This window comes from Dipodomys spectabilis, unplaced genomic scaffold (genome assembly GCF_019054845.1).
Source record: "Dipodomys spectabilis isolate Male_0828 unplaced genomic scaffold, ASM1905484v1 ptg000565l, whole genome shotgun sequence".
Lineage (NCBI taxonomy): Eukaryota > Metazoa > Chordata > Mammalia > Rodentia > Heteromyidae > Dipodomys > Dipodomys spectabilis.
Genome location: NW_024871242.1, coordinates 703,662 through 717,819, shown reverse-complemented (window position 1 = coordinate 717,819; position 14,158 = coordinate 703,662). Strand labels below are relative to the sequence as shown.

At 36.6% G+C, this 14,158-nt stretch overlaps 1 non-coding gene across 1 annotated transcript; it reads right to left on the bottom strand.

Moving 5' to 3' along the window:
- Positions 1-2,631: 2,631 nt before the first annotated feature.
- LOC122100132 lies at positions 2,632-2,738 on the bottom strand. The gene has a single exon (XR_006146105.1). It is a non-coding gene; the product is annotated as a U6 spliceosomal RNA (small nuclear RNA).
- Positions 2,739-14,158: the final 11,420 nt, after the last annotated feature.

Here is a 14,158-nt window from a genome sequence, read left to right as displayed (position 1 = left end):
TTTTAATAACATGATATTGCTTAAATCATTTTTCTGTTGACGCTTGAGACTCTATAACTCAATTTAGTTAGACCTTTTACAAGGCTATATATATTTTATTTATTTTACTTTGTTCTTTCCTGCATGAATAATTTAACTTGATTTCTTTCAGTCTCATGTAATTCAGATTTCAAACTGAAGAATAAATGGAAGGAAGCAAACAAAAAATATAGTTCCCCTCATCTGATGATGCCTCTACAAAAATGAGGAAAGTGTTCATCCTTCTAAGGACCAACGATAGAATATTAAAAAGACAATTTATTCTTCTAGGTCTTCCTTATCTTTGCGATGTAACTTAAATGATACAAAACACAATATACTGCTCAGATACTTTTATGTTTTATCAGTTTTGCACATTTTCATATGGATTTCACCTCAGTCTACAACATTCCTTCATCGTTCTGTCCCTGTTATTTTTATATTATCACAACATAAGATAACCAGTTTGATTTACAGCATAAGTTATCCACTGGCTTCCTTGGAAGGAAAGCATGGTCAATAGATATTACTTCTGGTTGCTCACACTACATGTAATGGTTTCTGTACTACTTATCACATTCTATTTGGTATTTAAAAAAGAATGCTGGCTAAACTCAAAGCTCATTCATAGGTTTACGTTAAGTGTTTCACAAGTTTTATGCTCTTAATTCTTAAGATAACATTCGTTATAATGCTAATGTTATTACCATTGTAGTGTTGGGAAAAATTATAGTTAAAGACAGTAAGTGCATGGCCCAAAGACACACACAGTGAGGAAGAAAATGAGTCAAAGTTTCCAAAAGTCTTTCAGCAATACCAAAAAGGTTTATAAAATCTCTCCATTCTCTTACACTCTCAATTCAATATTTATATTGCCCAAGAAATAATAGCGTAGCAAATATTACAAATGGTTATTGTTTTCTATCACATTTTGTCTTCAACACAGACTGTGGTGGTGACATTGGGGTATCATGCACAGAGCTGAGCTTACAAATTGAGGTCCGAAGACAGCCAAATTTCTTCTGTCCCACAGTTCCAGTTTCTTTTTTAAAACGTACCAGAACTTTTAAATATCATCACTTACTATCTTTTCACAATCCCCAAACGAATTAAATTGACATATAATCACTCCAAAAGGCTTTCAAATAAGGAGATGATACAACAGGCACCCATAAAGTAAATTTTCTTTTATTTTTAAAATTATTCTAAAAACATTGTGCTGGCTGGTCACACTTATAATCCTATCTACTCTGAATATTTGCTCAGGAGACTGAGATCTGTGGATTACACTTGGGAGCCAATCAGGGCCAAAAAAAAAAACTTCATGAAATTATTTTTCAAAATGTTTAATGAACTAGCAAAGAGCCAGGAATTGAGATGTAGCTTACATAGTAGATCACCAATCTAGATAGGAAAGGCCTAGCAAGACCTTGAAGCCCTGATTTTAAACTCTGAGCATGATGATATACATGTATGACGTGTGTTAGCAGGTACATGCGTGTTTGCTTGAATGCTGCGGCACTCACACTCACATACATTTATTCAAATTACCTTCATATCAGTGTTCTGCATTAATTTCTTTGTTAGCGATATTATATGGGTAAAATAGAGGAAATAAATTCTTCCATCTCAGAACATTTTTATATGTTTTTTATTGTAATAATACTGTGCAGAGGAGTCACATTTACATGAACAAGGAAACTAGTACATTTCCTAACAAGAATTCTTACCTCCTCCTTTATATTTCCCCTACCATCCCTTCCCTTCCACCTCCACAAGTACACTCCCCTCCCCCTTCCTTCCTCCACCTAAATTGTAAAGTTCATTTTTCAACATAGTGTCTTGTGCATCTCATTGTTACAATGGGTCAACCTGTATCCTTATTTGAGCAATTTTTCCCTTCCCCTCCCCAAATTAGAGAAGGATACATTCAAGATGTATGTGCACCAACTTCAAATACAGAGAAAACAGGGGTTATAGCGTGGGGAGAAACATACAAAGAAACAAAAAAAATGCCATCGCTCATTATAAGTACGTTAGAAACAATAGCAAGAAAGAAAAAACCACTTGTGTCACTATCTTGGGGTTCAATTTCTTTAATATCATCTTATCTGGTTCTATGTACATAGCTTTTCAACTTTTCTGCTTATCCCAGACATACATTTGTTATTGAAAATAAGGGAAATCATGGGACCTATGATTCTTTGGACTTGGGTTACTTCACTCAATAAAATTTTTTCCAAGAGTTTCCATTTCCTAACAAATTGGGCGATGTCATTCTTTATGATGGAGGCATAGAATTCCATTGTGTATATATACCACATTTTCTTGATCCATTCATCTTGTGAGGGCATCTGGGTTGGTTCCATATACTAGCTATCGTAAATAATGTTGCAATAACCATAGTTGTGCTGGTAGTTTTAGTATGGTCTTGTTTATGATCATTTGGGTAGATTCCCAAAAGTGGGATTAATGTGTCATAGAGGAGTTTTATGTGGAGTCTTTTGAGGAACCTACATACTGCTTTCCAAAGTAGTTGAACAAGTTTACACTCCCACCAAGAATGCAGTACGGTTCCCTTGTGGCCACATACCTTTCAGCATCTGTTGTTGTAAAAATATGGAATGCTCCACGAATTTTCATGTCATCCTTGCGCAGGGGGCATGCTAATCTTCTCTGTATCGTTCCAATGTTAGTGCATGTGATGCTAAATTGAGCAAAGAACATTTTTTATATATAAAGTATAATTTGTATTGATTTTATGAAACTAGACAATTTAACAAAAATAAGTTCAAAAGAATTGTTGTGAAATTTTAGAATCATGTAATTCTTACATAAGCACACATTTAAGAATAAAATCAAGATAGACATGCCAAAAACAAAATAATTCCAGATATTTGTAGTTCAAGAGATGTGTAGGAGGAGGAATTCAATTATTCTATACAAGGCACCTGTCAAAATGAACATTGCAGCAAGTGTTTAGGTTTGTTAAAGTTTTAATGTTTTAGGGCTGGGAAGGTGGCTCAGTGGTAGAGTGCTTGCCTTGCATGCATGAGGCCCTGGGATCTATTCCTCAGCACCACATAAGCAAAAAGAAAAAAGCGGTAAGTGACGCTGTGGCTCAAGTGGTAGAGTGCTAGCCTTGAGCTGAAGTGCTGAGGGACAGTGCCCAGGCCCAGAGTTCATGCACCACAAACGGACCCTCCCCCCAAAAAACAGTTTTAATGTTTTAAATATGCTTAATTTTGGGATTTTGCTTATATATGCCAAAAATAGGACTGTTTGGCAGGTATAAAACTTTTTGATAAAGTATTTAAGATTTATGGTAGTAGACATTAAGTACTAAGTATGTACATTTTAAAGTATATGGAAACTTTATTAATGAGAAGTTGCAAAGTCTTTGTGTAAAGAAGCAGAGTGAAGAGTTAAGACTTTAACTATACAGTTTTTGTTAAAAATTTAGAGATTCCTTACTTTATTTGATGATATAAGCCATAATGTACACATGTATGTTACTAGTCACACACATACATATACACATGTATTCATGCACACATGGAGAAAGACACATAATTACAGCCAACACAATTTCCCCCAGTTGTTGAATATGCCTTAAACGGAATACTTGGAACAATATATGTTGAAGATGTATTTGTCTCTCATAGTTCATTTACCAATCCTCTTATCTCTTAAAACTGGTAGTTTTAGAGAGATTTGATTTACAAAATGCAGTACAAGTGATAGCAAGTCACTTGGAAACCTCAGTAAGTATAAGTGATATGGTGTCTCCCTGCTCCTCACAGAATGCTTACTCTTGTAGACACTCTCAACCTCCGAAGTAGCAGGAAAATACCCTGGTAAAGAGTAAAGTTATAAGGCTTTAAATGCCATCCTTACTTGAGCTCTTTTCCCAACAACCAGCATGAATTCCTAGGCAGATGTGTGAGTCCTCCGAAAACTGGACTCTACATATACATTTTACTAACCCATGTGAAAATTCCTATATGACAAATGCTGACTGAGGTCTTGCTGATTTCCTGGCCAAGAAAATAAGAAAAAAAAGAAAGTATTTTTAATGTTTTAAAGTTTGAGAATAATTTTTAACCTGTCAATAAATGTGTAGAATACAATTATACCAACTGATAAAATAATGATGGCATTTCATTAATGTGCTCTTGGACTTGGCCAGTGATTTTAAATGTGTCTACAAAAGTAGAATCAGCATAAATCAAGCCAGCATTTCTTCATTTAAGATATAAGGAAAGGATACTGGTTGACCCATTGTAACAATGAAATATACAAGACACTCTACCAGAGGATGGGTGAAGTGGGGAGGTGGGGTGGTGTGAAGGGAAGGGATGGTAGGGTTAAAAACAAAGGAGGAGGTAACAATGCTCAATAAGAAATGTACTCATTACCTTACTTATGTAACTGTAACCCCTCTGTACAGTATTTATAATAAAAATATATATTAAAAACATACAAGGAAAACTTATCCCCATTGTATACACACTTAATCCAGAAATTCATTACTGAATTCAAAACCTCTTAGAATTAAATTCCTAAATAGCAGTACTGCATCTATATACCAGTATAAAATTTAAGCATTTTTATTTTTTAATTTTTCACATCTCCTTTCTATCCCTCCCTTTCTCTTATCCTATTCCCGTCCTTCTCTGAATATTATGTTTTTAATTTGCATAATTTTAAGTGTTTCACTTTTAAGTTTTTAATTTTTGTTTTACTATTTTTCCTTGTCTTTTTTTTCCTCTTTCTTTTTTCCCCGGGCTCTACTATCATTCTATCCAACCTATTCCCTGCTTTTAGATTAAGACTAAGTTAGCTCTCCCTCTACCTTTCCACATCCCTCTATTCGTATTTATACCCACATCTCTCGCTAAAACTAATAACTTCTGGTTTGCCAAATTCTTCTTTGCTGTTGGTAGCCTATTAATGCATAGTTGTTTGATGTTGAAAAATATATCTGTTGAACTAGATTATATCTGCATGCTTTTGACTGTGCAACTACAGACTTTGCTGATGCTTGCCCTAAGATAGTTTTCTAGCACAAACTGCTGTTACTCTCATCCCAAATGGGCAAAATAACCCGGAAAAACACAAGAAAAATGTCACGTCCGGGTATCTCAACTCCCACTCATGATAATCAGTGGACAGAACAGATAATGAATAATCCAGAGCAGAACTCCCAAAAAGCTCTACAAACAATAATGGTAAACATGATAAATAAAAAGATTGAAAAACTGCAAAGGACTCTGTTTGAGCATGATAGGGAGAGAGAGGAAGCAAACCGAAGATCAAAACAGGAAGCTCATGGGTGTGAGGAAGCTACTCAAAGATAGATAAAGGAATTGCATGAGCAGCTTGAGAACACTCAAAGAGAAATAAAAGAATTGTGTGAGCAGGCTGAGATCAGTCAAAGAGAACTACAGTAATTGCATGAACGTGAGGAAGCTAATCAAAGAGTAATACAGGAATTGCAAGAGCAAGATGAGCATAGACAAAGATCAATAGAGGCATTCATGGAATCCATAAACAGAGAGCTGAAAGAAGTCAGGGAGTCCACAAAGGGAATGCTGAATGGATCCCAACAGAAGGAATGGAATTCCAAGGAAATCATAACCAATCAACTAAGTGAATTGAGAATAAACATTGAACACCAAATTAAGGAAGTAAAGAATTTCATACAAGATCTAAAACAAAGATCCAACAAAGAATTTGAAGTCATAAAAGCCGACCAACTAGGAGGAAAAGAAAAAAAAAAGTAGAAAATCTGGATAGTTGAATAGACCATGAAGAAGACTGAATTCTGAGGATAGAAGACATCCTAGATATTATAGAGAAAGGACATAAAACCATCCTAGACAAATCTAAGAAATATGATAGATCTATTCAACATTCAACCCTTGGAAGACACCATTAGAAGGTCTAATCTGAGGGTAATTGTTGTAGAGGAGCACGTAGAACCAGAAGTCAATGGTCTAGGAAATTTGTTTAACAGGATCCTAGCAGAGAACTTCCCAAACATGCAAAAAGATAGGCCTATTCAGATACAAGAAGCTTTTAGAACTCCCAATAGACCAGACCAGAACAGGATTTCCCATTGTCACATTATATGCACAGGATCAACTCAGACCAAGGAAAAGATCCTTAAAGTTGTCATGAAGAAAAGATCAATTACCTATAAAGGGAAACCAATTAGAATCACCTCAGATTTCTCAGCAGAGACAATCAAAGCAAGAAGAGACTAGAATGATGTAAGCAATGCCCTAAAAACAAACAACAACCAGGAATACTTTACCCAGCTATACTCTCCTTAATAATCGGAGGTCAAATAAAACACTTCCATGGCAAAGAAAAATTGAAACTATATATCTCCACCACACCAACCCTACAAAAGAATCTTAAAGATATCCTCCACAGAGAAAACCAACAAGACCACAATAAAGGCCAAGAAACAGCACCCAAACTGAGAATCCAAGAACCATAGGAAGAACACAGTTGCTGCAGCCCGAAGAAGTTGGATAAAATGGCAGGAACTCTCAAATACCTCTCAGTTCTATCTCTCAACATTAACGGATTTAACTCTCCAATTAAGCGACAAAGTCTGTCTACTTGAATTAAAAAGCAAGATCCTTCTATCTGCTGCCTTCAGGAGTCACATCTTGCCCACAAAAACAAACACATTTTCAATTTTAAAGACTGGAACAAAATCTACCAAGCAAACGGCCCCCATAAACAGGAAGGAGTTGCAATCCTAATATCAGATAAAATAGACTTTTAATTAAAATTAGTGAAAAGGTTGGTGCATACTAATTAAGGGATCACTCTTTCAGGAAGATATTACCATTCTGAATATCTATTTGCCGAACAACGGAGCACCCAAATTTATCCAAGAAACACTACTTTCCCTCAAATCCCACATAGATCCAAAGACATTAATCGTTGGGGGCTTTAACACACAACTTTCCCCACTACATAGATGAACTTCTCAAGAACTCAACAGAGAAACCGCAGATATAAACAACTGCATAGATCAACTAGATTTAACAGACATCTATCATATATTTCACCCAGCAGCATCAGAATACACGTTTTTCTCAGAAGACACATGGAACATTTTCCAAAATAGACCACATTTTAAGCCACAAAGCAAACTTGTCCAAATTCAGAAACATTGAAGTTATACCTTGCATTCTATCATACCACAAGGGAATAAAATTATAATTCAACACCAAAAGCCACCAAAGAAAGTCATGTAACACATGGATCCTGAACAACACACTGCTGAATCATGAGTGGGTCATGGAAGAGATTAGAAAGGAAATTCAAATGTTCATGATATTCAACAAAAATGAATACATCAATTACTAGCTCCTCTGGGACAAAGCAAACGCAGTATTCAGAGGCAAGTTTCTAGCTCTGAGTTCCTACATCAACAAATTGGAGAGATCTGAAACCAATTTAATGAGCCTCCTTGAAAAAGAGAAGCAAGATAAACACGATCCAGAAAATGGAAATAAATAATTAAAATTTAATCAGAATTAAATGAATTGAAATGTAAAAAAATAATAGAAAGATTCAAGAATCCAAAGAGTTGATTCTTCGAAAAAATTAACAAAATTGAGAGACCCTTAGCAAATCTTATCAGAAAAAGAAGAGAACGTACCCAAATAAACTCACAGATGAGAATGGAAACATCATCACAGAATCAATTAAGATTCAGAACATTATAAGGGAATGCTTCTAAAACTTTCATACTAATAAGTTTGAGAACTTGAAAGAAAAGGACCTTATCCTAGCAAATACTGACATGACGAAACAAAGCCAAGATGAGTCAAACTATATTAAAAGGCCTATATCAAGCATTCAAATAGAAACAACAGTAAGAGACCTCCCATCTAAGAAAAGCCCAGGACCAAATGGTTTTACAGAGGAATTCTACAAGTCCTTCAAAGCAGACATCACACCAATACTCCTCCAAATCTTCAATGAAACTGAAAAAGAAAGTTCACTACTGAACTCATTCTATGAGGCCATCATAACACACATCCCAAAACCAGGACGGGACTCATCAAGGAAAGAGAACTATAAATCCATTTCTTTGATTAAGATTGATGCAAAGTTTTTCAACAAAATTTTGGTCAATCGACTGCAACAATTTATCCAAAAAATCATACACCATGATCAAACAGGATACATTTCAGGGATGCAAATCTGGTTTAATATACGCAAATTAATTAATATACTTCAGCACATCAACAGCAGCAAGGATAAGAACCACGTGGTTTTCTCAATAGGTGCAGATAAAGCATTCAACAAGATCCAACACCCCTTTATTATGATGGTTCTGGAAAAATGAGGAATCCATGGAACATTTCTCAATACAATACAGGCTGTATATGACAAAGCAATAGCCAGCATTATAGTTAACGGTGAAAAAATAAAGCTATTTCCTCTTAACTCAGGAATGAGACAAGGATGCCCACTCTCTCCACTTCTCTTCAATCTAGTATTGGAATCCCTAACTACAGCAATAAGATGCAAATGTAAGAGGGATCCAAATAGGGAAAGAAGAACTAAAACGCTCCCTCTTTGCAGATAACAAGATCTTGTATTTAAAGAATCGCACAGAGTCCACTCTAAAATTACTAAAGCTGATTCAAAACTCTGGCAAAGTAGCAGGGTTTAAATTAACCCTCAAAAATCAATGGCTTTTCTGTATGCCAACAATAAGAAAAGTGTGGCTGAAATTAGGAAAGCAACTCCATTCGTAATAGCCCCACAAAAAATAAAATACCTAGGAATTAACTTAACCAAAGTAGTGAAGGACCTCTATGATGAAAACTTTAAAAAACTGAAAAAGGAAATCAAAACTGAACTTATAAAGTGGCAAAACTCCCAGGTTCCTGGACTGGGAAAGATCAACATCGTGAAAATGGCAATACTTCCCAAGGCTATCTACAAATTAAATGTGATACCTATCAGTATTCCAACCTCATTCTTCAAGGAAATAGAAGAGGCAATCAAAAAATTCATATGGAACAATAAAAGACCCTGAATAGCAAAAATGATCCTTAACAGAATGAACAGTGCTGGAAGAATATCAATACCAAATTCAAATTCAACTACAAAGCCATAGTAATCAAAAGAGCTTGGTACTGGCACAAGAACAGACCTCAGGACCAATGGAATAGAATTGAAAACCCAGAAATGAACCAACAGACCTATAGCCATCTAATCTTCGGTAAGGGAGCTAAAAAATAGAATGAAAGAAAGACAGCCTCTTCAGTAAATGGTGATGACAAAATTGGTTAACAACTTGTAGAACACTAAAGCTAGATCCTTATATATCACCCTGTACCAGAATCAACTACAAATGGATCAAAGACCTCCCAGTCAAAGCAGACACTCTGAAAACATTACGGGATGGAATTGGAGAAACCCTAGGCCTTGTTGGCACAGGCCAAAATTTTCTTAATAGAGACCCGGAAACAACAAATCAAAGAAAGGTTGGACAATTGGGATTGCATAAAATTGCAGAGCTTCTGCATGGCAAAGGACATAGCTAGCAAGATTAATAGAAAGTCTACGGATTGGGAGAAGATCTTCATTAGCCATAAAATGGACAAGGGTCTCAGATCGAAAATATAACTTTAACTCAAAAATTTAAATCCCCCAACAAATCTTCAAAGAAACAACTGCCCAATAAATAAGTGGGCTAAAGACTTAAAGAGAAAATTCTCTGAAGAGGAAAGAAGGATGGCCAATACACACATGAAGAAATGCTCAACCTCCCTAGTCATAACAGAAATGTAAATCAAAATAATATTGAGATACTACCTCACCCCAGTTAGAATGGCTATAATCAAGAACTCTAATAACAACAGATGCTGGAGGGGATGTGGACAGAAGGGAACACTACTTTATTGTTGATGGGAGTGTAAACTTGTTCAACCAGTTTGGAAATCAGTATTGAGGTTCATCAAAAGACTCCACATAGAGCTCCCCTATGACCCAGCAATCCCACTTTGGGTATTTAACCAAAGGTTCACATACAAGACCACAGTAGAGCTTCCAGCACAACTAAGTTTATTGCATCATTATTTACCATAGCTAATATATGGAACCAACCCAGATGCACCTTAGTAGATGAGTAGATCAAGAAAATATGGTATATATACACACTGGAATTTTATGCCTCCATCAGAAAGAATGACATTGACCCATTTGTTAGGAAATGGAAAGACTTGGAAAAAAATGTATTAAGTGATGTAAGCCAGGCCCAAAGAAACATAAGTGCCATGGTTTCCCTTATTTTCAATAACTAGTATATGTCTGAGACAAACAGAAACTCTCAGACAAGATGATGTAAGGGAAATGAACCCTAAGATATATATTCAAATGTTTTTTTTTCCTTTCATGCTATTGTTTCTAACACATTTATAAGATTATTTCTTTTTTGCTTTGTATGTCCCTCCCCTACTGTACCTTCCCTGCTATCATTGTACTTGATGTTGGTATAATTTGTGGAGGGGAAGGGAAAAAACAAATGGTTTAAATAATAGGGATACAGTTGGACCCATTACAACAATGAGATATCTAAGTCATTATGCCAAAAACAAACTTTAAAATTTTGGTGGTGGGGGAGTGAGGATTGGGTGGGGTGCGGGGAGAGGACGGGAAGTTATGGGAAGGTGAAACAAAGGAGGAGGCTACAATGCTTGATAAGAACTGTACTTATTATCTTGCCCATGTAATTGAAACCCCTTTGTACAGTATTTCCACAACAACAAAGAAAAATAAATTTAAATATGGAATGAAATTAGTTCCAATAATGCATTGCATTAAGGTATTTAGAAATAACTGAGAAACTTAAAGGTGCATTAGATTTTTTTTGTTGGAAATGAAGGGATATTGGAATTTGATTCTCTATATTTTAAGTGATTTGCTTAAAAGAATAGGCAAAATTAAAGTTACATTTGCAGCAGACTTGACATATTAAATTTTGTATATCGAAAGGGAAACAAGCCTCAACAATATGTCAATTCTCTCTTCTTATTTATCTCTAAAGGTTTATGCTTCTTGTCTCTGAATATTAAAACTTCAAAAAATTTATGTTTAGCTAGTTGTGCAAAGGGGTTTTGTTTCATCAAGTCAGTGTTGAATAGAATGTATGTGCATTTCAATATACAGTGCATCTGGATCATTGTCAAACTTCACATTTTTCTTCCTTCTCTTACCCCAACCCCACCTATCCCTTCATGTTTCCTACTTACATTCTCACATATGTACATTGAATGTTATGACTGTATTAGTCCACCATTTCCCTCTCCATTCTTCTACCCTACTCTTTTTTTGCCCAGATCCTCTTTTAATAGTTGTTTCAACTTCATGTTATTTTGTTAAATATCTCTACTTTGGCATTTGGTGATGGGTTTGCCACATCTTCTCTTCCATGTTTGACCTACATAAATGAGTATATTTCTCCACATTTCTAATCTCTGAATGGCTAAGATAGATCTCCTTTACTATTCACCTTCTGTCCTAAATTTAGAATTGGACTTTCAGGGACATCCAATAAAGCATTTTTACTCTCTACATATTGAAGATGGAAGGGAAGTAATTTCCATGCTCTCAGCATTATGTTATCCATCATGAATTCCCATCACTTATCACTACAGCAGTCTAAATTTAAAGTCATATCTTCTGCATTATATTCACACAGTATAAATTAATATCAAGGGCAATTTACCTAATATTGGATAGAAGCAGGAGTCAGTTTTAATTTTCAGATTCCACTATGTAGTGAGCCCTGTAGTCATCTAAATTTTCGATAAATTTCGAGTTACCTTTTGTTAATAATTTAAAAAGTTTTATTTCAGTATTTGAAATGCTGCTCCAATTATTTTAAAAGTTTCACAATAAGTTAGACTGAACTTTTTCCTCCCATGTTCCCCACTAGTTCAGGTTAAGTCTCCTTTCGCTTTATTTTTTGAGAGACCAAGGAATGAGGGTAAACAGAGAGATGATCATTACTCAGATATCTCCTTCCTCTTCTGTTTCTGCTGTTCTTGTTAAGAAGAAGACTGGAGCAGGGAACAAGAGTGATGCTTGACTTCACCATACAAGGGGGCATTCCTGGCATGTCAATTATTGTTTCTCAGAGTCACTGAAATTGCTTACTCTTGCCATCTCTCTGACAGTAACCTAACTGTGGCTTCCTTGGTGCAGAAGGAAGCACACTAACAGGTTATTACCCATAAATTGGTATTTTATATCTCAGCTTACTACTACCAAAAATAAAAAGCTTTGGCTACATAAAAGCAAAGGTACTGATTGTCCAACAAAACCTTAGTGAAGAGTAGACAATTCTACTCAGCTACACCCTCCTCTCATATCCTGCCTTCCACTCCCCTCCCCTCATTTAACCTCCCTTCATTTCTTCTTTCTTTGTGTCTCTCTCCTGCATATTCATCTCTATCTTCTCTCTTTTTCTCTTCCAGTAGCAAGTGCTTTGGTTTATCAGACAACACATAAATAATTGAACAATTTTTTTTTCCTCATTTTGTGACTTTTTATTCTTAAGAAGTGTGTTCTAGCACAGCACCAGTGGCTTGCACCTATATAGTCGGTAGGTTCAAATTTGACAATTGCAATTCGAAGCTATTACAAGTGGATAAACCTAAGAGATTCTTTTCTGCACTTGTGGTAAAAGGAAGACGTGAAGGTGTGGCTCAGCTGGTATAGAGCAAGCATTGAGAATTAAAGCCCAGATAGAGCTCAAGGCCAGGAGTTCAAACCCCAGTACCAGCACAAGATTAAAAAAATGAGTCCTTAGAGTTCCGGGAAGATGGCGGAGGAGAAGCTGGAATCTGAACAAGCTCTCGCATTGAAAGCAGTTTTAGAGTTCCAGTGAACAGTCCTAAGCCAGAGAATCACACCAAGTGTGCCATCACAGGACAGAGAGTTAGACAAGAGAGGGGAAGCCAAGACAAGGAGACACATCTGAGCGCCTCCCAGCAGCTGCCGCGGCGGCGGCAGGGTCGCAGCAGCGACCGCAGCCGCGGCCATGCCTGAGCGATCACACAGAGAGTCCGGGACGAAGGAGCCAGACGCAGCGGGCGAGAGGATTCTACTCAACACCAGCAAGAACCGACAAGGAGCGGACATCTTCATCCGGCAGTTTGCAGACCAGAGACGACCCAGGATCCAAGACTCGGCGAGTAGAAGCCCGACGTCCTCACTCCTTCTCAGGGAGCAGAGGAGGGAAGGCCACTCCTCCCCCCCCAGCACTGGTGATCTCCATCTTGGATACCGACAAAGCTCGGAGGAGCTGCTAGCTCCAACTCAAGCCTTGGAATAAAACGAGTCATTTAACAGGTCACAAGAACTTAACGGCAAAGTGACCTGCCAGACTCAGCTCAATCCAGGGAAAAGTCACCCAGCTCAGGCACCAGCCATTGGAATGGCTTTCCTCACTGGGTAACCAGAGCCAGAGACTGCCCCTCCCTCTAGCAGCCTCCACAATCAATTGAAAAACAGAAACCCTGAGAATGGCTCCAGGGTGGGCTCTGTGAATTTTTCACAAAATAGCCCCAGGGAAAAGCTACTGTTTGTTGAAAGGCCTCAACTCTACCAGAACCTAGCCTCATCACCCCTCTTTTGTGATTCTCAAAGCAGATCACCCTCCCTTTAACTAACCTGGGAGGGGGATCTCAAAATCTTGGGTAAAGCAGAGCATTTTTCTGCCTGTTCGAACAAACTGACTTAAGAAACCAATCAAGCCACAGGACCTCAAGCTGACCAGAGACTCCAACAAGAGGCTGGTTACAGACAAAAGGGAGATACAGGATTCTTCCCACCCCTCCCAAAAAAATCTAAAAAAAAAAAAAAAATCAAAGAACTTTTTTTTTTTCTTCTTTTCTTTTTTTTTTTTGGTCCCTTATATATATATAAATTTTTTTTCCTTTTCTAAAACTTTTATTAATCTTTAATTTTTGCCTTTTTTGAAAAAATAATTGTTTTCCAGTAACTTTTTTTCCCTCTTATAATTTTTATTTTAGGAATACGTGAATGTACGTTTTCCTTTCTTTTCTTGTCTTCTCTCTCTTTTTCTTTC